The 27629-nt window shown below is 41.5% G+C and overlaps 1 long non-coding RNA gene across 1 annotated transcript in view; it reads left to right on the plus strand.

The window, feature by feature from the left end:
- Nucleotides 1-27629, plus strand: part of LOC144589231 (uncharacterized) — a 242047-nt gene that overhangs the window by 153846 nt on the left and 60572 nt on the right. Inside the window, exons 6-7 of the long non-coding RNA XR_013545218.1 lie at nucleotides 2646-2746; nucleotides 11725-11861. This is a non-coding gene — a long non-coding RNA (uncharacterized LOC144589231). The remainder of the gene's footprint in view (nucleotides 1-2645; nucleotides 2747-11724; nucleotides 11862-27629) is intronic.

The following is a 27629-nucleotide window of genomic DNA, read 5'->3' on the forward strand; positions in this document are numbered from 1 at the left end:
ACCTGCAATCATTCTAGATGACAACAGAAGGGAGGAAGCAGCAGTAGGGGAGGGAAGTGGAAGCAGAGGTGAACAGGGAAAGAACCGGCAATTATTTCACCAAAACATATTTAGTCTTTGTTACAACAGGAGATGGGGAGTAGGCACTTTTTTGGATGACAATGTCCAGATTTCCCCAGGCTCAGCATGTCTTGAGAGCCACAGTTCAAAAGAGTAACTTTTGTCAGTTTGGGGAGTTAGTAGTTTTTGCCAACAGTTGTGTGAAAAAAGGAATATAAAATGTCTGGATTATGCCGCTGACCAGGAGAGAAACTCCCACATGGGTTTCCTTTTTGAACCTTTTATTCCCCAAAGCTCTGCATCTCTGTATGAAAGGTAGTTAGACAGAGGAGAGGCAGAATCTGTTCCCAATCATCCCTGAGTGCAGGTCACATAATAATGGGCTCAGCCTACAGGAAGCCAGATTTCAGCTGAATATCAGAAAAAAATTTCTTAGCTGTTAGAGCAGAACAGCAATGGAACAAATTACCTTGGGAGATGGTAAGCACTCCTACACTGGAGGCATTCAAAACAAAATTGGTCAACCAAAGATTTGCTTTGATAGGATTCCTGCATTGATTTCAAGGGCCTTTTAGGCCTCTTCAACTCCATTATTCTATGATTCTCCTTTTCCCAATTTCTTCAAGAAATACAGCTCTGAAGATCTCCAAGTTGCAAGAAACAGGGTCACGCTGCCGTAATATCACAGAGTTTGGAAATGTTACTTTTTGGGACCACTGATTCCAGAGTCTCACATGCAGCATGGTCAGTGACCACAGGATTCTGGAAACTGTAGCCCACACAGCCGCTTAACCAAGCTCTTTAATGCTGTGACCATAGTTCTTTTGCATTGCCAGGCTAGTTTGCCATTTCTGTTCATGGACCATTTTCAGTTGGTGTAAGTTCTAGGATCCAACAATTAAAATGCCCTTAGGATAAATTTGATGGACATTCTGTGGTTAAAGTGACTTACGTCTGCGCCAATTTGGATCCTACTATTATGGCAGAGTAGCAGAAGGGTAGCAGTAGTGAACTGTGTAATTTCAACTTGTGCAACTTGAGAAGGTGGACAAGTTTGAAACTCTCTACTTGTTTTCTAGATCTGTCCATCCTAACCTGTGAATATGGCAGGGCTGGATTTGTATCTTGCCCTCGGAGACAGTGATCTCTACATCACATTTCATTCCCAAGGTTCTGAAATTGTGATTGGCCATTCATCTCCAGGAGGGTGATCATGATAAATGCCTTTCAGTTTGGTTTTAGGAATTTGGGTGGAATGGGAAGAGCCATAACTATCTTGATAGATGACCAGCACTGAGGAACTGGCAGGAAGAATACAGTGGGTAAAGAAAGACTTGATTCTGTTGGACCTTTCAGCACCTTCTTGTATTCTTAACCATGGAAACCTCCTGCAGTGCTTTTCTGAGGTGAACCAAGGAGGCACAGTTTTATATTGGTTCTTGTCCTTCATAGATGAGCGATCTCAGAAGACAGTGCTGGAGGACTTTTGCTCCATACTGCAGTTATTTTGTCCCATGTTGCAGCCACCTCGTGCCCTGTGCTTTTTTAAATCTACATTAAACCTCTGGGGGAAGTCATGTGGAGGTCTGAACTGGAGTATCTTCAGTTCTCTAGTGATACTAACTTCTCTGTCTCCTTTCCAGCAGGTTGTTGCAGGAAGGAGGCAGAACTCTTGAACCAGTATCTGGAGATAGATGTGTGTGTGTGTGTGTGTGTGTGTGAGGGCAGTCATTGGAGCTGAGATTTAATACAGACAACTTATAGACAACTTAGAAATCCTTTACAGATAAAATGAATTTAATTCAGACAGACAATTTAGAAAAAAAATGGAGCTGCTGGTAGGGAAACAACTAGAGATGGACACAATGATGTGCAAAGGCCACTGGTCTGCTTCGGGGTTCTCAAGATGGCAGGGTTAGTGGAGGAAGAGGAGACAGTGGCAGGAAAAGGTAGGGAAGCAAGAAGGAAGGGAGACAGGATGGGGGAGCAATGAACCAGGAGGCTTGGAAATCACCCCAAAATTCATTGGTTTGGGAAAGTTTAGGTTCTCCAGTATGGACAAACCTGAACCAATCCGAATCTATGAACTTAGCTATTTTTGATGAATTTCCTGGTTCCTTTTTAACTTTGTGCTCATCTCTAGAAATAACTTCTGGATGCATAGGGATTTACAAAGGAGGTTTCATTCCCCCTGAGAGTCCAGGACACAACCTGTCAATTCTCCTGGACATGTCACTAACTGAGGAAGCTCAGAGGTAGAGATACTTTCTAAATGAATTGTGTTCCTTTCTGGTGGGTGTGGCCCTTGCCTTGCTGAACTATGCTGCAGTGACAACCAGGCTGGGCTATCATAATATGTTCTATGTGGAGCTTTAAATACAATTCAAAAATTTGAGCAAGTGCAGAACACCAATACCGAAGCGCTGGGAAGGGCAAGGCAGTCTGATCGCTGCACCAGCCATCCAGCCATGCCAAGTGCCACTGCACTTCCAAGCCCAAGTTAAAATCCCAATGTTCATCTTTGAAGTCATAACTATTTGGAAGCTATGTCATTTTAAAGGACTGCATTCCTTTGTACCCACCAGCTTGCACTCAGAGATCGTTAGCCAGAGCCCAGGCTTGCCTTTCTTGAGAAAAATCATACTGTCAAGGACAGATTTTTGGCAGCGCCACCACATTCATGAAGGTCAGTACATCACTACAGTTTTTAAGAACTATAAGGATGCCTTTATTCTCAATGGCCTTTCTGTCACAGTTTTGTGGGGTTCTTTGTTGCAAATTGTTCTGGTGTGAGAATTTACCATTTGCCTTTGGTCGATTTCTGTCCTATTGTTTGGTTTCTACTAGCAATGGGAGTTGTTAACTGGATTTTAATTGGGTATGGTTAATATTCTGAGCCACTCGGGGGGGGGGGTTGTTTGCTCCATGGGATGACTATGGGATTCAGTAAATAAAGTTTTTTTAAAAAAATAAGTAAATATGGATGTGATCAGATGGTTGCAAAGGTATACACTTGGTGGCACCGGAAAGGGTCAATTTATTGGGAACAATCTCCCTTAAAGTGACCTTTCTGTCAGCTGTGGAATTGTACCAGCCTGGCCTGAAAATGTAGTATTCTTGCATGGAGCTTAGAGCATGGATTGGGGTCAAGCTGGAATGTATTTCCCTGTGTGTTATGACTCAGTGGTCCCCAACCTTGGGCCTCCAGATGTTCTTGGACTTCAACTCCCAGAAATCCTGGCCAGCAGATGTGGTGGTGTAGGCTTCTGGGAGCTGTAGTCCAAAAACATCTGGAGGCCCAAGGTTGGGGACCACTGTGTTATGTGGTTGCCAGGAGAGGGATAGCACCAGACCACTCCACAAGCAGTCCAAATTGTGGTCACATCCTAAGTAAGCAAACAATCTACTAATTGTTTGGGTGTCACCAGGATAGTCTTGACCTATCCTTAGAGGATGTAACTTTATTTCAAAAAATTAAACCAAACTAAATTGTACAGCTATTAATTCCAAGTGCACTGTAGACTGCTTCCATCTTTTCAACTAAGAATGAATGCACAGCTTCATGGTGTCCTAAAGCCAGTGGAGTTATTTCCTCCAGCCTTGTCCTGGGGGGTCTTTTAGACAGACTTATCAAACTGTTGAGCTGGCATCTTGGAATTTGTCCCAGGAACTTCCCCGGCCAGAGATGCCACTGGCCATTTTGCTAAATGTCAGTGACCATTGCTAGTTAGCTTTTGAAAAGCTGTCATAGAATCCTTTTACTGAATAACATTTATCCCATAATATTTCTTGCTCTGTAGAGCATGCAAAGTACTAATGATGGCAGGCCTATCCAGTGAATCTTTCTTTAGGAATCCAAGATGCTGTCATTAAACAGCAGTCAACCCACATATTTCAAGAGGTGCTGTGCATATTTTATTTTATTTATTTAATTATCTATATCTCTGGGGAGTTGAAGAGGGTTAACAATAATGACAATATACAACATTATTGGAAGGAAGGAAGGAAGGAAGGAAGGAAGGAAGGAAGGAAGGAAGGAAGGAAGGAAGGAAGGAAGGAAGGAAGGAAGGAAGGAAGGAAGGAAGGAAGGAAGGAAGGAAGGTTGGTTTATTGTTGTTCACCTTTCAGTCAGCTGCACATGTCATGGCCAGCCCAGAATACTTTGCTGCATGAGGCAAAGGGTAAAATAGTGCCCCTCTATTACAAAACCAAAAGGACTGGCAACTAAACTTTCCATTGCTCCTGGCAATGAGATGCCAGTGCTAATAACAGAATAGTGGTGCCTCACTTAGCGATCGCTCCGTTGAGTGACGAAATCGCTTAGCAATGGACATTTTGCCATCGCAAAAATGATCGCTTGGCGATGGTCCCTATGGGGAAAATTCGCTTTGCGATGATCACGGGGAAGCGATCATCACAAAGCCCCCATTTTCGGCCAGCAGATTGGCGGTTTCAAAATGGCCGCCGGAAAAACAAAATGGCTGCGCACTGTTTTGCCTCACTTAAGAGGCAGCGAAAATGACGGCGCTATGGAGGATTTTTGCTGAAAGGTACGTTTTTAAGCCCATAGGAACGCATTAAACACATTTTAATGCATTTCTATGGACTTTTAAAAATCGCTTAGCGATGAAATCACTTAGTGATGTTTTTTCCAGAACGGATTAACGTTGCTAAGCGAGGCACCACTGTACTAGCTTTGAGAATGCACAATTAGTAACATAGTACATGCAATTCTGTTTTCCTCCTTCCAAGAGGCAGTAATGGTTGGGTGGGAGTAGTAAAAAGGACCACTCTGTGGGTGCTCTTCCTACTTTCTATGTCTGTTGCCTTTCTCTGTCTCATGGTCATGATATGTGCATATCTTGAGAGCTATATAAGAGAGCAGAGCAGACTGAAGACTTTCCTTAAGCTGAGTGGCTTCCCATACAGCAAACAAGCAAATGTTCTTCACTGAGCTAATCAGAAGGAAACTGAGAGCAACCAGAACAAGCCACAAAATTTTTACAATAGCAGGGCTTTTGTGATGCAAGGATGCTTCTGAAACGTAGAACTTAATACATAGTATTAATGTCTATTGCACTTTTGACAATGAAGAGTTTGAGGCTGATTGGCACAAAATATTCTGCTTCCAACACGTTTCTAAATATCTCAGCTATTCAGGAAGGAGAGCTGTCAATATGTTTAAGTCCAGCTTCTCTACAGGATGGAAAATACTTTTGGTTTGCCTGTGGTTTTTCTGTGCCGCTTTTCAGGCCAGTTCTGCCAGATGCCGTGCAAAATATAAGGAGAATAGGATAGGGAAACTTCTAAACACAAAATAAGCAAGCAGAGCTTCTGAAAACAACATTCAATCAATGAGACATGGTATATGATAAAAACAAGACAGCAGAAAGGTAAATAAAATGGAGCAAAATAAAAAAGCAAATGCAACCCAGTGGTGTCCACTGAGAGACAATACTTGCTGAGACTCAGGGCTTGTCTATGTGGGCAATTTTAGAGTGAGCTGCTGAGGACATCACTTTGCCAACAAAAGTCCGAATAATCAAAGCTATGGTTTTTCCTGTAGTGATGTATGGAAGTGAGAGCTGGACCATAAAGAAAGCCGACCGCCGAAGAATTGATGCTTTTGAAATGTGGTGCTGGAGGAGACTCTTGAGAATCCCCTGGACTGCAAGGAGAACAAACCTATCAATTCTAAAGGAAATCAACCCTGAGTGCTCACTGGAAGGACAGATCCTGAAGCTGAGGCTCCAGTACTTTGGCCATCTAATGAGAAGAAAAGACTCCCTGGAAAAGACCCTGATGTTGGGAAAGTGTGATGGCAAGAGGAGAAGGGGACGACAGAGGATGAGATGGCTGGACAGTGTCTGCGAAGCAACCAACATGAATTTGACACAACTCCGGGAGGCAGTGGAAGATAGGAGGGCCTGGCGTGCTCTGGTCCATGGGGTCACAAAGAGTCGGACACGACTAAACGACTAAACGAAACGACGCTGAGGACTAAATACTGTAGGGTTGATTGGGGTCAGATAGCGTTGCAATATGTATCTCACATCCAAATGGGATACAGTGGGGTCTCGACTTATGAACTTAATCCATATTGGAAGGCAGTTCTCAGGTCAAAAAGTTCGTAAGTCAAATCTTCATTTCCCATAGGAATGCATTGAAAACCATTTAATCAGTATCTGCTCTTTTCGTCCATAGAAACTAATGGGAAGCTGCTATTCCGCCTTCTGCCACTAGAGGGGGATATTTTTTCCTTTTTTCCTTTTAACCTAAGATGACTTAGCTTTTAAAAAAAGGGGAAAAAAGAGTTCGTAACTCGAATCTAAGTTCGTAAGTCGAGTCCATATATTCCTATGAGAGCAGTTCGTAAGTCTAAACGTTCGTATGTCGAGCCGTTCGTAAGTCGAGACCCCACTGTATTGGATGTCAACCCTACACACGCACACACACACACACACACACACACACACACACACACACACACACACAGAGAAGTGGTGGTGGAGGAGTGGTGAAAGGGCCACAACCAAAGACTGACTGACTAGCTGACTTTTGAGATGGTATTGAAAAGCAATAAAACAGTGCAAAATGGAGCAACATTAAGCAGGGAATAAGTATAATGGCTACTGCAATTTCTTGTTTAGTCGTTTAGTCATGTCCGACTCTTCGTGACCCCATGGACCAGAGCACGCCAGGCCCTCCTGTCTTCTACTGCCTCCCGGAGTTGTGTCAGGTTCATGTTGGTTGCTTCGCAGACACTGTCCAGCCATCTCATCCTTGGTCGTCCCCTTCTCCTCTTGCCATCACACCTTCCTAACATCAAGGTTTTTTCCAAGGACTCTTTTCTTCTCATGAGATGGCCAAAGTACTGGAGCCTCAGCTTCAGGATCTGTCCTTCAAGTGAGCATTCAGGGTTGATTTCCTTTAGAACTGATAGGTTTGTTCTCCTTGCAGTCCAGGGGATTCTCAAGAGCCTCCTCCAGCACCACAATTCAAAGGCATCAATTCTTCGGCGGTCTGCTTTCTTTATGGTCCAGCTCTCACTTCCATACATCACGACAGGAAAAACCATAGCTTTGACTATTCGGACTTTTGTTGGCAAGGTGATGTCTCTGCTTTTCAAGATGCTGTCAAGATTTGTCATCGCTTTCCTCCCAAGAAGAAGGCGCCTTTTAATTTCAGGGCTGCTGTCTCCATCTGAAGTAATCATGGAGCCCAGGAAGATAAAATTTGACACTGCCTCCATATCTTCCCCTTCTATTTCCCAGGAGGTGATGGGACCAGTGGCCATGATCTTAGTTTTTTTGATGTTGAGTTTCAGACCGTTTTTTGCACTCTCCTCTTTCACTCTCATTACAAGGTTCTTTAATTCCTCCTCACTTTCTGCCATCAGAGTGGTATCATCTGCATATCGGAGGTTGTTGATATTTCTTCCGGCAATCTTAATTCCGGCTTGGGTTTCTTCCAGTCCAGCCTTCCGCATGATGTATTCTGCATATAAGTTAAATAAGCTGGGGGACAATATACAGCCTTGCCGTACTCCTTTTCCAATTTTGAACCACTCAGTTGTTCCATGACCAGTTCTAACTGTTGCTTCCTGTCCCACATATAGGTTTCTCAGGAGACAGATAAAGTGGTCAGGCACTCCCATCTCTTTAAGAACTTGCCATAGTTTGCTGTGGTCCACACAGTCAAAGGCTTTCGCATAGTCAATGAAGCAGAAGTAGATATTTTTCTGGAACTCTCTGGCTTTCTCCATAATCCAGCGCAAGTTAGCAATTTGGTCTCGAGTTCCTCTGCCTCTTCGGAATCCAGCTTGTACTTCTGGGAGTTCTCGGTCCACATACTGCTGAAGCCTACCTTGGAGGATTTTGAGCATAACCTTGCTAGCATGCGAAATGAGTGCAATTGTACGGTAGTTGGAGCATTCTTTGGCACTGCCTTTCTTTGGGATTGGGATGTAGACTGATCTTTTCCAATCCTCTGGCCACTGTTGAGTTTTCCAAACTTGCTGGCATATTGAGTGCAGCACCTTAACAGCATCATCTTTCAAGATTTTAAATAGTTCAACTGGAATGCCATCACCTCCACTGGCCTTGTTGTTAGCCAGGCTTTCTAAGGCCCACTTGACTTCGCTCTCCAGGATGTCTGGCTCAAGGTCAGCAACTACATTGTCTGGGTTGTCCAGGATATCCAAATCTTTCTGATATAATTCCTCTGTGTATTCTTGCCACCTCTTCTTGACGTCTTCTGCTTCTGTTAGGTCCCTCCCATTTTTGTCTTTTATCATGTTCATCTTTGCGCAAAATGTTCCTCTAATATGTCCAATTTTCCTGAACAGATCTCTGGTCTTTCCTTTTCCGTTATCTTCCTCTATTTCTTTGCATTGTTCATTTAAGAAGGCCCTCTTGTCTCTCCTTGCTATTCTTTGGAAGTCTGCATTCAATTTTCTGTAACTTTCCCTATCTCCCTTGCATTTTGCTTCCCTTCTCCTCTCTGCTATTTCTAAGGCCTCGTTGGACAGCCACTTTGTTTTCTTGCATTTCCTTTTCTTTGGGATGGTTTTCGTTGCTGCCTCCTGGACAATGTTACGAGCCTCTATCCAAAGTTCTTCAGGCACTCTGTCCACCAAATCTAGTTCCTTAAATCTGTTCTTTACTTCCACTGTGTATTCATAAGGGATTTGGTTTAGATTATACCTGAGTGGCCCAGTGGTTTTTCCTAATCTCTTCAGTCTAAGCTTGAATTTTGCTATGAGAAGCTGATGATCAGAGCCGCAGTCAGCTCCAGGTCTTGTTTTTGCTGACTGTATAGAGCTTCTCCATCTTTGGCTGCAGAGAATGTAATCAATCTGATTTCGATATTGCCCATCTGGTGATTTCCATGTATAGAGTCGCCTCTTGTGTTGTTGGAAAAGAGTGTTTGTGATGACCAGCTTATTCTCTTGACAAAACTCTATTAGCCTTTGTCCTGCTTCGTTCTGAACTCCAAGGCCAAACTTCCCTGTTGTTCCTTTTATCTCTTGGCTCCCTACTTTAGCATTCCAGTCCCCTAGAATGAGAAGAACATCTTTCTTTGGTGTCAGTTCTAGAAGGTGTTGTAAATCTTCATAGAATTGTTCAATTTCAGTCTCCTCAGCAATGCTGGTTGGTGCATAAACTTGGATTATTGTGATGTTGAATGGTCTGCCTTGGATTCATATTGACATCATTCTATCATTTTTGAGATTGTATCCCATTACAGCTTTTCCCACTCTTTTGTTGACTATGAAGGCTACTCCATTCCTTCTACGGGATTCTTGCCCACAATAGTAGATATGATAATCATCTGAGCTGAATTCGCCCATTCCTGTCCATTTTAGTTCACTGATGCCCAGGATGTCGATGTTTATTCTTGCCATCTCCTGTTTGACCACCTCCAGCTTCCCAAGGTTCATAGATCTTACATTCCAGGTTCCTATGCAGTATTTTTCTTTGCAGCATTGGACTTTCCTTTCACTTCCAGGCACGTCCACAGCTGAGCGTCCTTTCGGCTTTGGCCCAACCACTTCATTAGCTCTGGAGCTACTTGTACTTGTCCTCCGCTCTTCCTCAGTAGCATGTTGGACGCCTTCCAACCTGAGGGGCCCATCTTCCAGCGTCATATCTTTTAGTCTTTTGTTTCTGATCATGGGGCGTTCTTGGCAAAGATACTGGAGTGGCTTGCCATTTCCTACTCCAGGTGGATTGCGTTTAGTCGGAACTCTCCACTATGTCCTGTCCGTCTTGGGTGTCCCTGCACGGCATAGCCCATAGTTTCTCTGAGTTACTCAAGCCCCTTCGCCACGACAAGGCAGCAATCCATGAAGGAGCTGCAATTTCTTAACTTACAACAATTTACATCTAGAAGTTATGCCATGCGTGTAACTGCACAACAAGATTTTAGCCAACGGCTGCTCTGATCTTTTCAATTCCTATATTCAGTCAGGTTTTCTAATATTCTTTCTTCAAAAGAGATTATTTATTTATTTTCAAATGATTTTAATATCATCCACTAGTTTACACTTTCTACCCTTTTTTTCATGATCCAATGGAATAATAAAATCAGTAACCTGGGATAAGACATCTTATAGATTGACGGGTGATGCCTCTACAAGTCTCCATCATAAGCAGGTGCCTGTCTTCCTTTATTGTCCTCACTAGTGACAAAAGAAATAAAGAGATGCTAAAGAATACGTGAATAGTCCTTGTCTGTTTGTTATTTCTAGTGTCTGGGCCATTACAGAAGACTTTCAGACAATTCTAAGATTTGAGGCCTTTCATATCAATTCTCTAGACAAAATGGGAGAACTCTTCTTCCACCTTGCTGCAAGAAGGAGGAAGGTTATTAGTTCCCAGTGTAAGATATCAGATCTGGATTCTGAAAAGATATTCAGCAAAATTACATTGGGGTTCAGCACTATTGATTTGCTCATAATTTCTTCCATTTCCTTCCTTCCAAAATGCGGGTACGAAAGGACATGCCTATATCAAGGGAAAATTTGTCCTGGAAGGTATCATATGTTCACCAACGAAGCTTAGGACAATTTCTATGATATGTTCCACCCTAATCAGAATGAGGCACCATCTACAGATCAGTTTTACTGCATTTGTCCTTGTATGGTGAAACCAGTTTTACTGGCTTCTTGATATGGGATTGACACTCAGTTAAGGCAAATGATAGGATGGCCCAGATCTTGCTCCTTGTGTGGAGCAATATAAAAATTGCTAGACCTGATTTGTAGATTTTTGTTATGATTTCTTTTGAACCTATGCTATAATTAGGTATTAGCTGTTCAAAATCATGCAGGAAGACACGTGGCACATTTTGTTTCTTTGACATTATTAAGGAAGCGTACAGTTGGGTGAATATGTAGCCGTGATCCCAAGGAATGTGACAATTTAGTTTGTATTTGCTCCCCTGTTAGCTAAGTGTCTGTATGTTTGACAGACTAGAGAAAATAGTCAGGGAAGAAACCAAGAAGCCCTTAAATTCATCATCTGTATTAGGCAAGCAGAATCATCTCCTCATCCAACCTCAGTTATCAAGGCACCTAATCACCAAGGTAATTGTGGGAGTTACCATATTTTTCTGTGTATGATACTTTTGTCCAAAATCTTTAAACAAAAAAATTGAGGGTTGTCTTATACATAGAAGGAAGTTGAGGAGAGAACTGCATGATTGTAAAACTGCCCATACCTTGCCTCTGCAAACAGGCTTCCTTCAATCACAAGGCCTAGCTGCCTCCAAGCACGAGGCTTAGCTTCCTACAGTCAGGAGATTTAGCTTCCTCCAATCACAAGCCTTATGTAACTGACGTCAGCAGATGTTGAACAAACCAATTGGAACACACGTTGGAGGTGGAGCATGTAGGCAGTGCTCAGATGCAACAGGGACTGGTAATATCCGAGTGTTCTGAGCCCAGAGGCTGAATAAAGTGATGTGCAAAAAGCCAAGTGTGATGCATAATATGACAGTACCGGTATGTAAATGTTACCCAATTACGAAATAAAAATGTATTATGTTTTATGTTTAAAATATTGATTTCTTAATTTGGGGTTAGAAAAGTGGGGGTGTCTTATACATAGGGCGTCTTATACACGAAAAAATACCGTATTTAACAGAGTCATCTGTTTATAGGTGCCTTCTACGTACAGAGCTCACCACTTCAATTATGGTTGTAAGAGAAAGAAATATATAAGAGGGGTCTTGGCTTCGGTAGTTAGCACCTGGATAGCAAACTGAGCAGCCTTTCTTCCCATGGTGAGATGTATTGTGTAAGTATAATAAATACAGTAATTATTATTTTATACATATACATCAGCATGTGAACATTTTACGTAGGTACTGTTGATGTTCTCTTCTGTGTTCTCTTTAATTGATGTGTGCCTTCCAATATGTCAAGAGCAAGCATATTGATGACAAAAAGACTGATGGCAAAAGAGTTTGTTAAAAATAGTAAAATGTATTGATTGTAATTTCCCTGTGCTTTAGTGGCTGGTTTTGTATTTTATACCAATTTCCTCCAACAACAAGTCCCAGAATTCCCCAGGATTCTAGAAGTTATAGCCCAGGAAAGGAAAGGAAGTTTACTTTCCAAAGCTTTGAATAGCACATCAAATTGCCCCAGATGTCTCAAGGTGACAAGCTGGGAACCTCCTCATAAGCTAAGGGTAAGAAGACAGTCCAGCTAACAATCCAGCAAAAAGAGGTATGCATCACTTCTGAGCAACATACCATGTGTGAGTCTGAGCATGAAATGTGACACAGGACTCTTTTCCCCATGCAGAAATGTCACTCAGACAATTACAAAATGCCTGTGAAAGAATAGCTGTAATCATCCACAGCTACTGTATTCATCTTCCTTCTGAAGCCCCTACAAGGACATCTCAATGACCAATTGCTAGGGCTTGTTTAGTGATAACGATTCATCTAACCTGAATCTGACCAAAAAGGCACTGACTGGATTTGTTCAGCATCTTGAAAAGTCATCTGCTGCATTACACTTCGAAGGCAAGACCATGCCCTTAGATGATAGCATTGCTGATGAATCATCGGCGCTGAAGAAAATTGGGTAATCTACCCAGTGCAATCTGATGTACAGTAACACCATTTCCAATGTAATAACACTTAATGGTCTTCTGGGACAGTTGATTTTTAATCAGAACAATTGATATTTGTAGAACAGAAACCCCACTCAGCAGGGTTTTTTTTAAAAGAAAATGCACTCCTGTCGACACAGAACAATTTCTTGCCATCTGATCAGCTTACTTCAGTCACTATGACTCGCACAGAACTTTGCATTTCTTTTACTCTGGCCACTGGCTGTAAGTATCTTTTCCAATAGCTAAAGATCAAAGCAGAGTGAGACTGCTCTAAGCCTGGTTTAAAATTCCAACTGATCACCTGACTGGAGTAAGCAGATCAGATGACAAGAGCCTTGCAGGGCTGACATCATTATTATGCAAAAAAAAAAAAAAAAAAAAAAAAAAAGCTGAGCTCCCTAAACTAGGCTGTGGTGGAGTATGCCATTGCATCAACTGCCAGATGTGGGGAGATGACAAAACCTGGATCTTTTTCGGAATCTTTCTTGATATCAATGTCAAACTGATCAATTGATGACTCCCTGGATTTTCTCCTTGCCCCCCCCCTTTGGAAGGGACACTGACATTTTCTAGACTCTAGTCTCCAAGATCTTTACTTGTTCTCTAAAAATTCTCGAAGATTCTAGACAGAGACTCCAAGATTACACCTCTAAGTTCCTATAGTACCCTTTGATGCAGTTGATCTGGCCAAGGAGACCTGGATTCAATTAATGTAGCTAGCGAAAAATGTAACAAGTACAGTGGTGCCTCGCAAGACGATTGCCTCGCGGGACGATTAATCCACCAGATGATGGGTTTTTGCAATCGCTGTTGCGCTTCGCAAGATGGTTTTTCCTGTGGACGATTTTCACAAGACGATGTTGGGGTCTATGCTTCACAAGATGGGTGGGTTTTTTTAGACCGATGCTTCGCAAGACAGTTTTTTCCCCGCCATTGGAACACATTAAATAGATCTCAATGTATTCCAATGGGAACTGTGTTTCGCTGGACTTTTTTTTTTAGACCAATGCTTCGTAAGACGGTTCCCCCCCCCCATTTGAAACACATTAAATAGATTTCAATGAATTCCAATGGGGAACCGCGTTTCGCAAGACAATGTTTTTGCAAGACAGCGATTTTTGCGGAACGAATTAACATCATCTTGTGAGGCACCACAGTACTCAATAATTTTTTTTCAAACCTGTTGATTTTTGACATTTTGCCCCAGTGGCAAATCTATCTAGGATATTCATAGAGGTCGGAAGATGCCCTGGAGCAACAGTAGGTAGAGATGGTGAGCACCAGAATTTTCCTATGTAGGATTAAATGTGGCACTCCTGTACTGCTTGTACCATGAGTATTATTGTATGAGGGATTATTGTATCTCTTTTGTTGCTTTTATCAATTTCAAGTTCTCAAACTGGTCACTCTGAAATGTGTGTGTGCCATCTCATACAGGGCTGACTAAGACAACCAACTGAAACTAACAAGACCGACACTGAGATAGAGAATTCTGTAGAAGACAATTCTTCAGGCATCAGCAGCATTGAACTTTCATATTTAAACTTTCCCAGGAAATCAGCCAGAAGGGCAAAATCCATGTGTTTTGAAGCCCAGGGGGCAAGAAAGACAGATAACAAAATCATAAATTAAAAATATCATGTGATGGAAACTATATAAGATAGGAACAAAATGAATCCCCACTCCTGCAGGAAGAATAAGGAAAAAAGGACCCATGATGATCATCACAGCCTTCATTGTTTTCTGTTCTGTTTTTAAGGACAAGTAATGATGGATGTTCAAAGGCAATCTGATTAACATTCATTATTTGCTTGTATAGCAGTAGATAGGTTTTATCTGGTAGCTGATAAGGAATCCTGCAGAGAATGCCAGCACTAAGAAAGTATGCACAGGATTTTGTGGGAAGAAACTGAGGGCATTTTGGTGACTGAGATATCCCAGGAGAGAAAAGAATAAAAACAGAAAATCCCATAGAATGCTTTGGGACAAGCAAGCATCTAGATAAGTGCTTCCTAACCTCGGGTCCCCAAATGTTCTTGGACTACAAGTCCCAGAAATCCTGGCCAGCACAGCTAGTGGTGAAGGCTTCTGGGAGTTGTAGTCCAAGAACATCTGGGACCCAAGGCTGGGAACCATTGGTCTATATTCAAAATCCTATAGGCAGATGTTCTTGTATACTTCTTTACCTATCATGGCACTCGCCCCTCCTTTCTATATTCTAAACTCCTGAGGTTGAGCACAGTTCTCCTTTTGGTTGAAAAACAGAATAAAAGGAGCTGTTCAGCAGGTCTGCCTTCTCTCCTTCACCTGTTATTTCTCCAGCTTCTCCCTGTAGTGGACCTACCATTTCTCTGTTCTTTCTCTTGCTTTGAGCATGTCTTTTTTTTTAAATCCTTTTAGTTGTGATTATTCTCTCTTGCAAATCTGAATTTTTGCTGCAGATTATGAATACTGTAACGATGCTATCGCTCATACTACCACATAAAACTGTAAACCAGGATGAATACTTTTTTATAACGTCACTTATTTTTTTTAAAAAAAAACTAAAGTCACAGCAATATTGGTGTTTGTGTGTGTGTGTGCATGCATGCGGACACACGTTTTACTTTGTTGTACCTTTTATTTATTAGAGTTTTGCATCAACCTGCCAAAATATTTACTTAGAATTCAGCTTAGGAGTGATAAGAAGAAAAATAGAGGCTAGAGGGACAGGAGAAAACCTAAACAGAGTTGAACTTGATAGCATCACTAGACTAGAGCAGTAAGTGAGCGTGGAGATACATATATATGGCCACATACACAATTCACAAGCTTCTGCTTTCATCAGCAGAAGCAACATATTGCATCTCATTTCTGTACTTTCCCACTTTCCTGCAGATAAAATCTGCAGAAAATCCATCACCAGTAGAAAATGGGTTGCATTTTTTAGCGTGATATTATCCTGACTTTGGTGCTCCAGTCTTCATGGATTTGTTGTATGCACCGTCAGGCACTCTTTCTATGAAAGACAATACCCGCCCTGCTATTGTTGTCTTGCAAACCCAATTATGAGCATTGTACCTTTATATACCGAGACTGTTATTCCTTTGGCTCATTGTCTCGATTACCAATAATTGCTACGAGCTGACTTCAACATCTTCTTCCAGGCATATATATATACAGTATATGAGACTCCCACTGAATAGCAGGTTTCATTTAGAAGCAAGAGCACTCTGGCATTGTATTCCAAATCAAGGTGCAAACACAAAAGTATGAGTTTTCAACTATGGGCTTCTTTTCCTGCTGTAATTAAACTAGCCAATATTTTAATGACATTCAGTTGTAGATTTTAGCATCTCCAGTGAAATCAGCTGAGGGTTAGATATAAAGTAACAGCAGCGAGTGGAGAAGCAATGCTGTCTTTTAATCTCAGTGTTGGTGAAAATACTGCGAAAGAAGTAATAGTGGTGAAGAAATTTGGTGACCAATAGTGCAACTAAGGGCATTTGCAGATACCCCCAGTTCTAAGGATTCTGAAATCTATAACATATCCTGGATACATATGATGTCTAAACCCACAGTGATGGCCATCTGCCAAGGCCTCATAGGGTGCTCCTATTGTCATTGTGTCAAGACAATTAAACTCTAGGAGAACAGTAAATGTCACATCTCTACTGCTTGAGACCCATAGATATAAGGTTCATACATGGATAACAGGAAGCAGGGCTGTACCACTGACTGTGACCCTGACATGGCATGGCCATCTACATCTACGTACACCCTATTTGAGATCAGTGCATTGATTTGGATCCAATGGAACTCCTGTGCTTGTTCAGCAGGACTTAAATAGGTCCTTCTTTGCAGATGCTTACATGTAGAGTAGAAGTAGTTTACCTGTAGTGGCACAGCATCTGAGCCAAGGCCAGCAGGCACAGTTCTTGTCTCCTTTATTCAGATGTCACTTATGCACACGTGTAAGATCTTGGTAGGATTAGCATTTGGGGCATTCTGACAAGGCTTTCTGAAGGGTAGGAATCCATTTTTGAAAGGAAATTGTCTGGTGCTTCCAAGGCATTTTTAAAAAAATGTTGCACATTCATTGCATAGACATGCTTCCCCCCCCCCAATATATAAAAATATATATAAGAATAGAAATGGAATCATGTATTTCTGTGATGCTGTAAACATTCCTGGGGATTCCTATGTGTGAGTACAGAGAGATGTAAAGACCGTACATTAATAAGATACCAGGAGTTCATCTAATGGAGTGCCTCACAGATTTTATGGTCTTGCTCCATGAAATTCTGCTGCTTGTCCATCTACCAAGTGCCTAAAGATTTCTCATCCCATCACTCTTTCAATATTTTTTTTTGTAAAGGTCAATTTTCTGAGGTTTTTAAAGTGTTTCCATTTTTTATAATGCAACCTTTTAAAAATTCACACAAATTATACACAGAAAAAAGGAGTTCATGATGGTAGTGATTGCATTATAGTATGATATAACGGTGTAAAATAATATAGAGCTTCAGAGATCACAGTGTACTATTCCTATCAACACCAATTTATCAAAATTTATAATAAAATGTCTTGCTCCATGGGTATTACTTAAATCCTAAATGTTTATAAACTTTATGCTGTTGAAAAATGCTATCTACCTTTAGTGCTGGGTATGTCTTTCTCTCTAGCTATTCATACTTGAGCTACCAGCCGATTTTCTTTTGCTGTCAGTACTTGTGTAAAGTTTGCAGACAGAGTGCAAAGGGAATTGATTAAGACTAGTGTCCCTAAATCCAAGGAACTTACAGAAACCTCCTCCTGTGTCCACCAGTACAGGGATGGCTCTTGTATAATGGTCTATGAAATGTACTATTACCATGCCAGTGATGCCATATGAAATGACTTTTTCATATACACTGATAAAAATCTAACACCCTGATACCTCTTTATTGCATTTTTTCAATGCACCCCAGATTCAAATATAGAGGAACACTTGCTTGTACACTGCTCTGATGAATATACAATAAATCATAACTACCGTCACTATTATTTTAGTACAATAAAGCATTATTATTATTGTTACTGTCAGTACTACTATACTATTGAAAACATTTACATCACACATTCCAGCCAGCCATGGCAATGCATGCGTTCTATCGATTGGAGAGTCTAGATGTCCTGCTTATGGACTTTCAGGATGCTGCATTAGACCTTTAGCATAAATGTTCTTAGAGCGTTGCCACCCTGGAAATCTCAGATATTGAAGTAGTTGCATAAAATTGTATTAAATAATAAAAACAGAAAAATAAAATTGCCCTTGGATGTTCGGGGAGATCTGAGCAGCCTCACAACCCTGCTCCCACTTCTGTCATTCTCCTTTTCTGGGTACGGCTGTATTGCAATGATATCACTGAACTACAAGAAGTTCTAGCACTCTAGCGGAGGCACAGTTTCAGACTTATTTTAAGGGTTGTACCCAATCTGCTTGTACAATGTGTTGCACCGCCAGATGTATAACTGCTTGCACAACAGTATAATCCAGCACAACTGCACCAGTGGAGAACTTTCAGTCTGTCAGCATCATGTTGGATTTGGGCCAGTATTCCCAAAGGCAGAACAGAGGCATGCCCTAAGGGCTGTGACCTGATGGGTAACCTGCAGCTCTCGAGACATTGTTGGACTACATTCCCCGCCATGCATCCAGCCTGGTTAACAGCCAAAGATGATGGGAGCTGTAGCTGATCAACATATGGAGCACCAGGTTCCCCAACCCTCTTGTAAGTGTTAAACACACCAACAACATTCCCAGGGAAGGGAGGAAAGTGGAGAGTAGAGGAGATGCTGGATGAAGAGGAAGTGGACCTACAGGGTGGGTTAAGATATGTGGAAGCCCCCAAGACATATCACATTGAAGAGTCCCCATAGCAGTAGCAAAAATGTGTATTATTCCAATAAATTTTGGTGCATTTGGATATTTGCTTCTGTTTATATCTTGGAAAACTTTTGTAATCTAAGGCACTAAACTGTAGCTTACTCATCTTGCTTGGCTATATATAAATCTGACATTGTGGACCATGGAAGGTTAGGGCTGTATCATGCATGGACCACCCATACACCCAAATTCAAACAAAATTTATAGTGGAATCTAATATGTGTCAACGTTGAAGCAAACCCTGGTAGATTTCGTGTTTCTTATAGATTAAAATTGCCAGGTCAGCAACTTCCGGTTCCTTGGGATTTTGAGGTCAATATCTGAAACCAGGGAGTGGAGTGTTTTGCATATCATATGGGTGAAGCCCATGCATCAACCAGTCCTTTCATTGTCCTTTCTCCATACTCTTGGCTTTTTGGCATGTCAACACTGTGATACTGCAAGACATGTGCAGACACCTCCTGCTTAGACAATAAGTCAGAATGCCAGGTTAGAATGGGTGGAGGGGGCTGCCCATGCTTTAACACCACTGATCTACAAAAGGGCAAATTTTTGCCACCTACTCTCCCTGACTTCCATCTCCCCACCTAGAGACCCACAAAAGTGCAGCAATTCTCTGGGACTTCGACCGGCACCCTGGGACCCAGTGCCCCAATATTAGATAAACAAGTATCAAATTATCAGCGTAATGTTTCTAACAAGTAAAATAAGCTAGAGAAATATTCACTCCTTCACGCAAGAAGGAGACACTGCCCCTTTCCCTCTGGCATAATGTTTACTCAGGTGCTGCTTGCTTAACCCCCACATGAACTGATTCACAGGAACTTGCCTGAACGGGTGAACACGACATAGGGCCACCAACCCCATTGTCCTGACACTGTTTTGCTTCATGGAAGAGATTATTCAATAAATATATCTTTGCAACTGTACTTACTGTAAATCGCGAGGTGGTTTGCCTGTGAGGATAAATGCATTTTTAATCAAGCAGCAAGGCCCACAGTATGTAAAGTTCATCTTCATTTGTATTTTCCCTCTGGTGAACAAACCCCTCATGGTCTTCAACCTTTAGCTACTTTCCCCTCTGCTGGTTTGCCCATTCGAATTGGTCTTAATTACATGCCTGGATGCACTTTTAACTCTCTGGAGGAAACAGTAAACTTTAAAGCTTTCTCGTTCACAAAGGAAATGAAAAACAACAACAATCCCCACCACCACCAAAAAATCCACAAAACCCTATTTTGAAAGGCTTCATTACGTGCAGGATTGTTATTCCAACACTCCCACCTCAATAACTTTTAACAAGTTCACGGCAGTTGTTACAGATTGTACTCTGCTGCAATGAATCTCACTCACATGATGACTTGCGTACCACTGGTGGGACACAGAATTAGTCCAAGTGGGGCATAGGATTTTTGCAACAGTTACTAAAAATTGAGTCTCCCTCCATTGCCATGTCCTCCTGCACATGTGACCTGCCCTGCCCCACTAACCCTGCCCAGTGTTAATTGTCCATCAGGAATATTTTTGGATGTTGGTAATAGTTTTGGTCTCTCATGTTTATTCCCAACAACACAGTAGACATTTTTATATCTTTAAAACATACCTATTTATAGCTGTATCAGCTAAATACATATAAACATCTAAATGTTCTTTCAGAAGAAGTGGGCTTCATGGTTCTACCATGGTTGTGGTCCATGTGTTTTGGTAGAGTGACTGGAGGGAATTAAGATGTTCAGAACCACTATCATAATACAGAGAATACTGTGTTTTTCCCAGTGGGCCCAGGTTTAAATCCACCTTACGAGAGTATATGATAGAAATGTTAAATGTGGACAGAGCAGCAGAAAGGGTTTTGTAGACATTAATAGCCGGTGTTTTTCAGTTAGTGAAAAGCTATTAACCTAATTTCTTTATTCTCAGTTTAGTATTTCTTGCATCTCTGCATTTTGCCTTATCAATAATGCACATTTGTATATTGTGAGTCATTTTCCCAAACTGAATTCTAATCATGATCTCTTTAATGTTAGGATACTTCTGGGAGGGGCTGTAGCTCAATGGTAGAATGTCTGCTTTGCACACGGGAGGTCCCAGGCTCCGTTTCCAGCGTCTGGAAATTGCCAGTAGGACTGGGAAGATTGCTGCCCAGAAGTTTCAGCAGTACTGGGCTAGAGAGACTATGACAGCTTCGTATGTTCCTATGTTGGCAACCACACCTTTGTGGTGCAAAATTCTCTCTAACAACCCAATGCACACATGTTTGGGTTTCCTTTTTCTCTGCAGAAGCCTTTGCACATCCACAAGCCATCTACCTTTGGCACAAAACATTCTATAATATCACGACAGCTCCCCCAGTACCAGAAAACTAGCCCACAGTCACCATTTCCTCCGTACATTCCCTTCTCCACCCATTTGTTATTTGCCTGAATCCAGCTGGCAATTCCCAGAATAGAACAGACTAGGTCCATTGAATAATTAGTATTTACACAAGTGCTGAATCACAGTTTAGCAGTTAACTCAGTGGATCCACCTTTGTTGAGGCTATCAATTGGATTGAGATCCTTGAGTCTCTACTTGATCCGCTATATTTTTGTCACATGCCCAGACTACTGATGATGCCTGGCTCTCATTTCTTTTTCCCTTCCTGTTTGGACCCTACTAACCAGGGAGATTCACAACTAAGGGTGTGACGACACTGCATTTTCTCTGTGGTTTAAGCTGGAGTTGGCACAGTTAAAATCAGAGTATTTAACAGAGACTATATGACATAACGGTGTTCTGTGTCTAGTCGCGCTGGCCACGTGACCATGGAAACTGTCTTTGGACAAACGCTGGCACTACGGCTTGGAGATGGGGATGAGCACCGCACCAGAGAGTTGGACACAACTGGACTAAATGTCAAGGGGAACATTTACCTTTATCTGTATGACATAAACCTAAGCATGAATAAGTTTTGTCTTTTTCTGTGGGTGTTCATTTCTTTTTGTTTAGCTTGTGGAGAGAAGTTATTTTTGTATTGATTCAGGCACCATAGCTTTTCTCTGTTTTCCGGTGTAATTCCCTATCTCAGTCCAAAGGGATAGTCATCTTCAGTGGGATCTAATATTACAGCAGGATAATATTACAGCAGGATGTCTCCCCATCTCCAAATAGTTTTTCTGTTTTTTTAAATTACACTTTTAAATTACACTTGTCATATTTAGCACTGTGTTAGGCAAGTGCTAGGTTACCTATGGAAAATAAATTAATAAACATGAGGAAGGAGAGAAAGATCGGGAAGAGGATGGTATTTATAGAGTGGGGCTGTGGTTCCTGGTGAGAATTGGACCAAATGGGAAGTGTGGTGTGGACTCTTCCAACAGGATAATTAACAGAAATAGTGTGGATGACTGCAGTGATTTCAGCCACAGAAACTTCCAGGCAGCTGGAGGCTTCAAAGCAAATTGGTTGTTTCTTCCTAGGTAGACACACCTTCAGGGACAGAGGCTCAGCCAATTGTGATTAGGCTGTTATTAACACCCTAACTGTTCAGCTTATTGTGTGGTCATCAGCTGGGTTTAGAATACGAGATGAGGACTTCATGTTCTTTTGTATTCAGTTAGTGTTTGGTCACTGGCAGAATGCCCATATACAAGGACAAGCAAAGCTTTCTGGATAAAGTGGTTCTCCACAATCCTGTGGTGAAGACTAGAAGACCTAGTTAAAAACTGCATTGCACGAAAGATAACCCGGCCAAGTGTGTGCATTTGTTTGCGTTCATAACTGTTTTATTATATACAGTATTTTACACTTCCACCATAATGTCAGAACTCTATTATGGTCCCACCACATCCATTGTTTTCTATGGGTTTCAATGATAACTAACTCTGGATTGCCATATACGAACACCAATTCATTCATTCATTCATTCATTCATTCATTCATTCAATTTATACCCCGCCCCCCTAGACAGCATCTACTCAGGGCAGCTTACAAAATCATAAAATATCATTAAATAACAATAAAACATCACAATCATAGTCAAAAACAATCATAATCATAAAGCATTTAAACAATAATATAGTATGATCAAGATGGGGAATGAAAGAACAGAAAGATAGAATTCAAGAATTGACAGGAGGGAAGGCCGGCCTGAAGAGCTATGTTTTTAAATGGCTCTTAAAAACACCCAGCAAGAGAGCCAGGTGGATCTCTGATGGAAGGCTGTTCCATAGTCGAGGGGCCACTGCCGAGAAGGCCCGGTTTCTTGTTCTTTCTTTCCGGGCCTCTCTCGGCATTAGGCCCCTCAACCATCCCTCCTGGCTATGCAGAGTAATTCGAGTAGATATGGGTGGGAGAAGGCGATCTGCCAAGTACCGAGGTCCCAAACTGTTTAGGGCTTTATATGGCATAATTAACACTTTGAAATCGATGTGGAAGCTAATGGGCAGCCAGTGTAAGGCAGCCAGAGTGGGAGAGATATTCTGGTGCTTTCTCACCCCACTAAGAAGTCTGGCCACTGCATTCTGCACCATTTGAAGCTTCCGCATCAATCTCAGAGGTAGCCCCCAATGAACCTAGGTTGGATGGAATATTGTTTAGTGAAACATTTTCAATACACTACCCCTCTCAAATTTCCATGTCAGTGTTAAAAATATATTTTCTGTCACTTCTGAATGCTTTTGGAAGTTCTCAGCGCTCACTTAGAAAAGACCAACATTTGTGTGAAAATATATGTTGTGTATTGTAAGCACATGTGCATGGAAATAAATGTGCAATATATGTACAAAACTCGAAGCTTATCTTTGTGTTATGGGTGTAAAGAAATGACTCTTCAATAGCATCTTTGTTTATTTGGTTTGGTCCTTGCAATTGTTTTGAAATATCCACCACTACGCTCACAGGAAACTGCATCTTAATTGCACTCTTCTCTTTGCTAGTTTAGGTATCTCTCCTACACCTGGAGAAGTAAAAAAAAACCAGGTGTCTCTCCCCGCTGGCTAAGGCTGGCTCCAGAGAGTCTAGCCAAAATCTGATTTGGGTATTAATAGGCCTGGAGAAGGCAAAGTCGGTATAGGGTTTTGTATGTGTGCTCTTTGACAGTTGGGGAAGTTAAGATAGGATGAATATGGTAGTACTGTACGTACATGTGCGTGCATGCTGGCATGGTTAGTCTGCTCTTTCAGAAAGTTTCCATTCATTTAATAGTTTAAATACTACAGAAACACTTAAAATAACATTAGGACCAAGTCCAGCTTTCACTACTAGTCAGAAGGGGGAAAAAACCTGTTTGAAACCATGCATCTGAGCACCCCAAGGGCTTTATGATTTGTTAGGTTTAGTAGTTCAGAGGATTAAAAAGACAGGAATATGAGCAGGGAAAAAAGAAGAGGGAGAAAAGTCAATGTATTCACTGAAGCAAATCTAATGGGTTGCTGGGCCAGAGGAAAAAAGGAAAAGAAGAAGAAAAAAAGATTCCACCTACCACCTGAGTGAATCTTATTTATAATTCCTAATTCACTATATAAAAAAAAATAAATAAATTCCCAGGCATCTTTCTCCTTTTTTTCTTCTTTTGCTATGCAAGTCACATTTTCTAAATCCTTTATCAACGGCTGTTCTGCATATGAATGGGCTGTAATTGAACTGTCACATTCATGAAGGTCAGTAACCTTTCATTAGGAAGAATGTGTCTCTCTTGATAAATTGGAACGTCCCCAGGGATTTGAAAGCAGACTTTAACAAAAAAAAGTTTTTTTTAAAAAAAAACCCACTCTTTCAAATATACCTTAAAAATCTAATGCCGATCTTCTTTCCTTTCTTTTCCTTTCATGGTACACTGACAAACCTTTCTTCTTCTTTGTCTTTTTCATAGTTCCCTTTGTTCAGTCAATGGCAGCATCCTGGCTAGCTTAAGAGCAAAAGTGAGAGTGCCATAACTCCTGGGTTTTCAACTGCGCTAGCCAGTGTGTCTGGGGTGTCTTTTCTTTTGCTTTGTTTTTCCAACAATAATCCTTGAAATTACAGCTAATGCTGGAGTTTCTGTTCTTTGGGTTTTCTTTAAGGCCTTCTTTGCTTTCTTTAAGGCATGATAAACTGTGAAAATGACCAGCAGGTGAGCTTAATACCTGCAGAAGACCCACATTCATCTGGTAAAAAAACGTGGTAATTCTCTGTGTTTTACCAGTCAGCTAACCTGCCTTCCATCAAAGAAATGACTGGGGCCAGGGTCTTTTGCAGTCTAAGAATGGCAAATACAACCTGCCCCCAAATCAAGGTGTATAGTACCTAAGCCCAGATGCATTATTTTATCACTCGAGGCAGCAAATCCCTCAGTTATCTCTTCTCGCCTACAGCAAAATCAATGATCATGAATAGAGATGGACACAAACTGTGAAAATGGTGGTTCATGATGGTTCGTGGTTTGTTGCTATTCACAAACCACAAACCACAAACGTCCATGAACATTCTGACAAAACAAACTGCTTTGTGGTTTGTGCAATTTGGAACTTCCAGAAGTGGTAGAATGACACCCTGCACAGGTTAGAGACATCAATCTCACAGTGAGTCTCCTCTCCACCCCCACCAAGTTTGGCAAAGACTGGATTTGGGGTGTCTGAGTAATAGCCCACCAAAGCAGGCCTCCCCTCCAGCTAGCTTGGGGGAAATTAAATGAGTATTTCATGTGCTGAGACGTGAGACAGAGTGTTGCTCATCATGAGGTGGATAGGGAGGGAACAGAAAGGGGGCAGGATAAACAGACTAGCTAGAAAAGTATCCTCTTCTCACGCTGGCTGTTGCAAAACTGAAACCACCAGCTGAGCTGCCCAAGGTGTGACTCCTATAACCATCTACTCCCAGAGAGCAGGCTCTCATGGTTGGGTGCCTGACCTGATAATCAATCCTACACAAAATTCTCTCTAGGTCCACTGAAGGATCATCAGGGAGCTGGACAGACTGTCTTCAGTGTGGAAGGGATGGTCACTCTCAAATTGGCCTTCTCAGCCACACTAGATGCTGTTCCAAGATCTCTATTTAGAGCATGTTACCGTAGTCCCTTGACACTGAAGGATGTCTACCACACTAGCATTGCCTAGGGAACTGATTGAGTGGTGCTGGAAAAACATGCTGGGTGGGTTGCATACAGAAGGGTTCTCCTTATGCATACAGTCATTTTGCTCCTTAAATCAAGTGTCTCACTTGCCATTTCATGTGATTATAGAAGATCTCTGATGAGTTACGTTAGTGTATGTCAGCATACACTAAGGGCCTGGCGTGCTCTGGTCCATGGGGTCACGAAGAGTCGGACACGACTAAACGATGATGACAACGATGTCATCATGTCATCATGTCCTGATTTGCCCCCAAAACCTGATGCAGCCTGTCACCCATAAGGTGTGACTACACAGTGAGGAAATATTTGCTCACTGTGATGTTGGTTTACCCCATGTCCCCTTGCATTAACTGGCTACCCAGGAAGAGGAAAAACCTTATTTGCTGCTTGTTTGCAGTTCTGTTGCTTTTTCTATAGAACAATTTTTCAAAAAATAGAAGCCCCAGCAGCAGAGATTTTCATTTCTTCATGTGGTCAATGGGAAAAATGAAAATCAGTTCCAAATCTATAGTATTTTTCACTTTTTGAAAAAATCAGCTTTGTCACCTTCATACTCTAGAGTGGAAGTTCTACTGCTGAAGGTGCTTGATGGTTGGCAGTAGTAAAGGATTTCCATTCAAACAGCAAAGCACAAGAAGGATGGAAGGAAATATGCATGGAGAACAGATTGTTCACTTAGCAGTTACCTACAAGGTTTTTATATGACTTTCTTGTCATCAGTTGTGAAAATATCCTACATGAAGTATAGATGCAGATATAATCTTTATATCGGGATTCAGTATCAAATACATGTTTCATAACAATGAAGAGCAAACAGAGAAAAACTGCTCTGGATGGCCTGCTTTGCTTTTTCATTGTTTGGTCTGCTGAGATATGTGAATGCTCTGATTTGCCTTGGTGACTTGGGATATACAGAGGAGGAGTATACATTTTTAAATAAATAAAATGTGTAACATATGTGCTGTTTCTTCCAATGCAGTGGTTCACAACTTTGGGTCCCCAGTCTACAATTCCTAGAAATCCTGGTCAGCATAGCTAGTGGCAAAGGTTCCTGGGAGTTTTAGTCCAAGACCATCTGAGAAACCAAGGTTGGGAACCATTGTTTTAATATATCTATTATCTATTCTCTAAAGAGAATTGATTTAGATTGGAAACAAATGTTCAACTACTGAAAGACATGGTGAGAATACTATTTGTTGAATTACATTTCCATTTTCTCATGGGAAGTCACTTGTTCTAAAGTTCCTCCACTAGAAAATTAAACTTCACATCCTTCTTGTTACCTTTGCAGGAAGGATGCTAGGCTAAAATGAAAAAAAGTTAAATCTTACCAGGTCCAACCCACAAATGTACTCTGGCCTACGCAATAATTTTTAAGATATTTAGTGAAGTCAAAGGCTTCTGCTGTCATGCTGTATCGCATCTCATATTTGATGAAGCCAGAGAGATTTTCTGGATCATTTTGGGATTATTTATCCCTTCAGATAAATCCATAATGAAACCAGAACACAACCCCTATTCAGGCAGTGAGGACAGAGTCAACTTTATCATATGAGAAAAGGGACAAGGCTAGCCCCACTCTCTCCATGACCACCGTTCATTTCGAGAGCAAGAATCAGAAGATGCCAATATCCTGTATGTATTCAACTGAAAGCTTTATTTTTCAAGGTTCTGGACCACATGGAGAGTACTGTATCTAAAGTTGGTAGAAGCTCTCCTTTCCAGATTATTGATCTTCCCATGAGGAAAACAAGAACAGAGGGTGTCAGGCTATTCTACTCTGTTTTGTTAAACAAATAGGTTAAGCTTTTCCTAGATGCCTGCATAGGGCTATACTTTTTCCAGTATTCTGCCACACTCTTACCTAGGAGCGGGTATGTTTTGGTAAGAGGCATGGCTATTTATTACATGGGGAAAATTTTAAACTTGCAACAGCACATGA

This window comes from Pogona vitticeps, chromosome 4 (assembly GCF_051106095.1).
Source record: "Pogona vitticeps strain Pit_001003342236 chromosome 4, PviZW2.1, whole genome shotgun sequence".
NCBI classification, from domain to species: domain Eukaryota; kingdom Metazoa; phylum Chordata; class Lepidosauria; order Squamata; family Agamidae; genus Pogona; species Pogona vitticeps.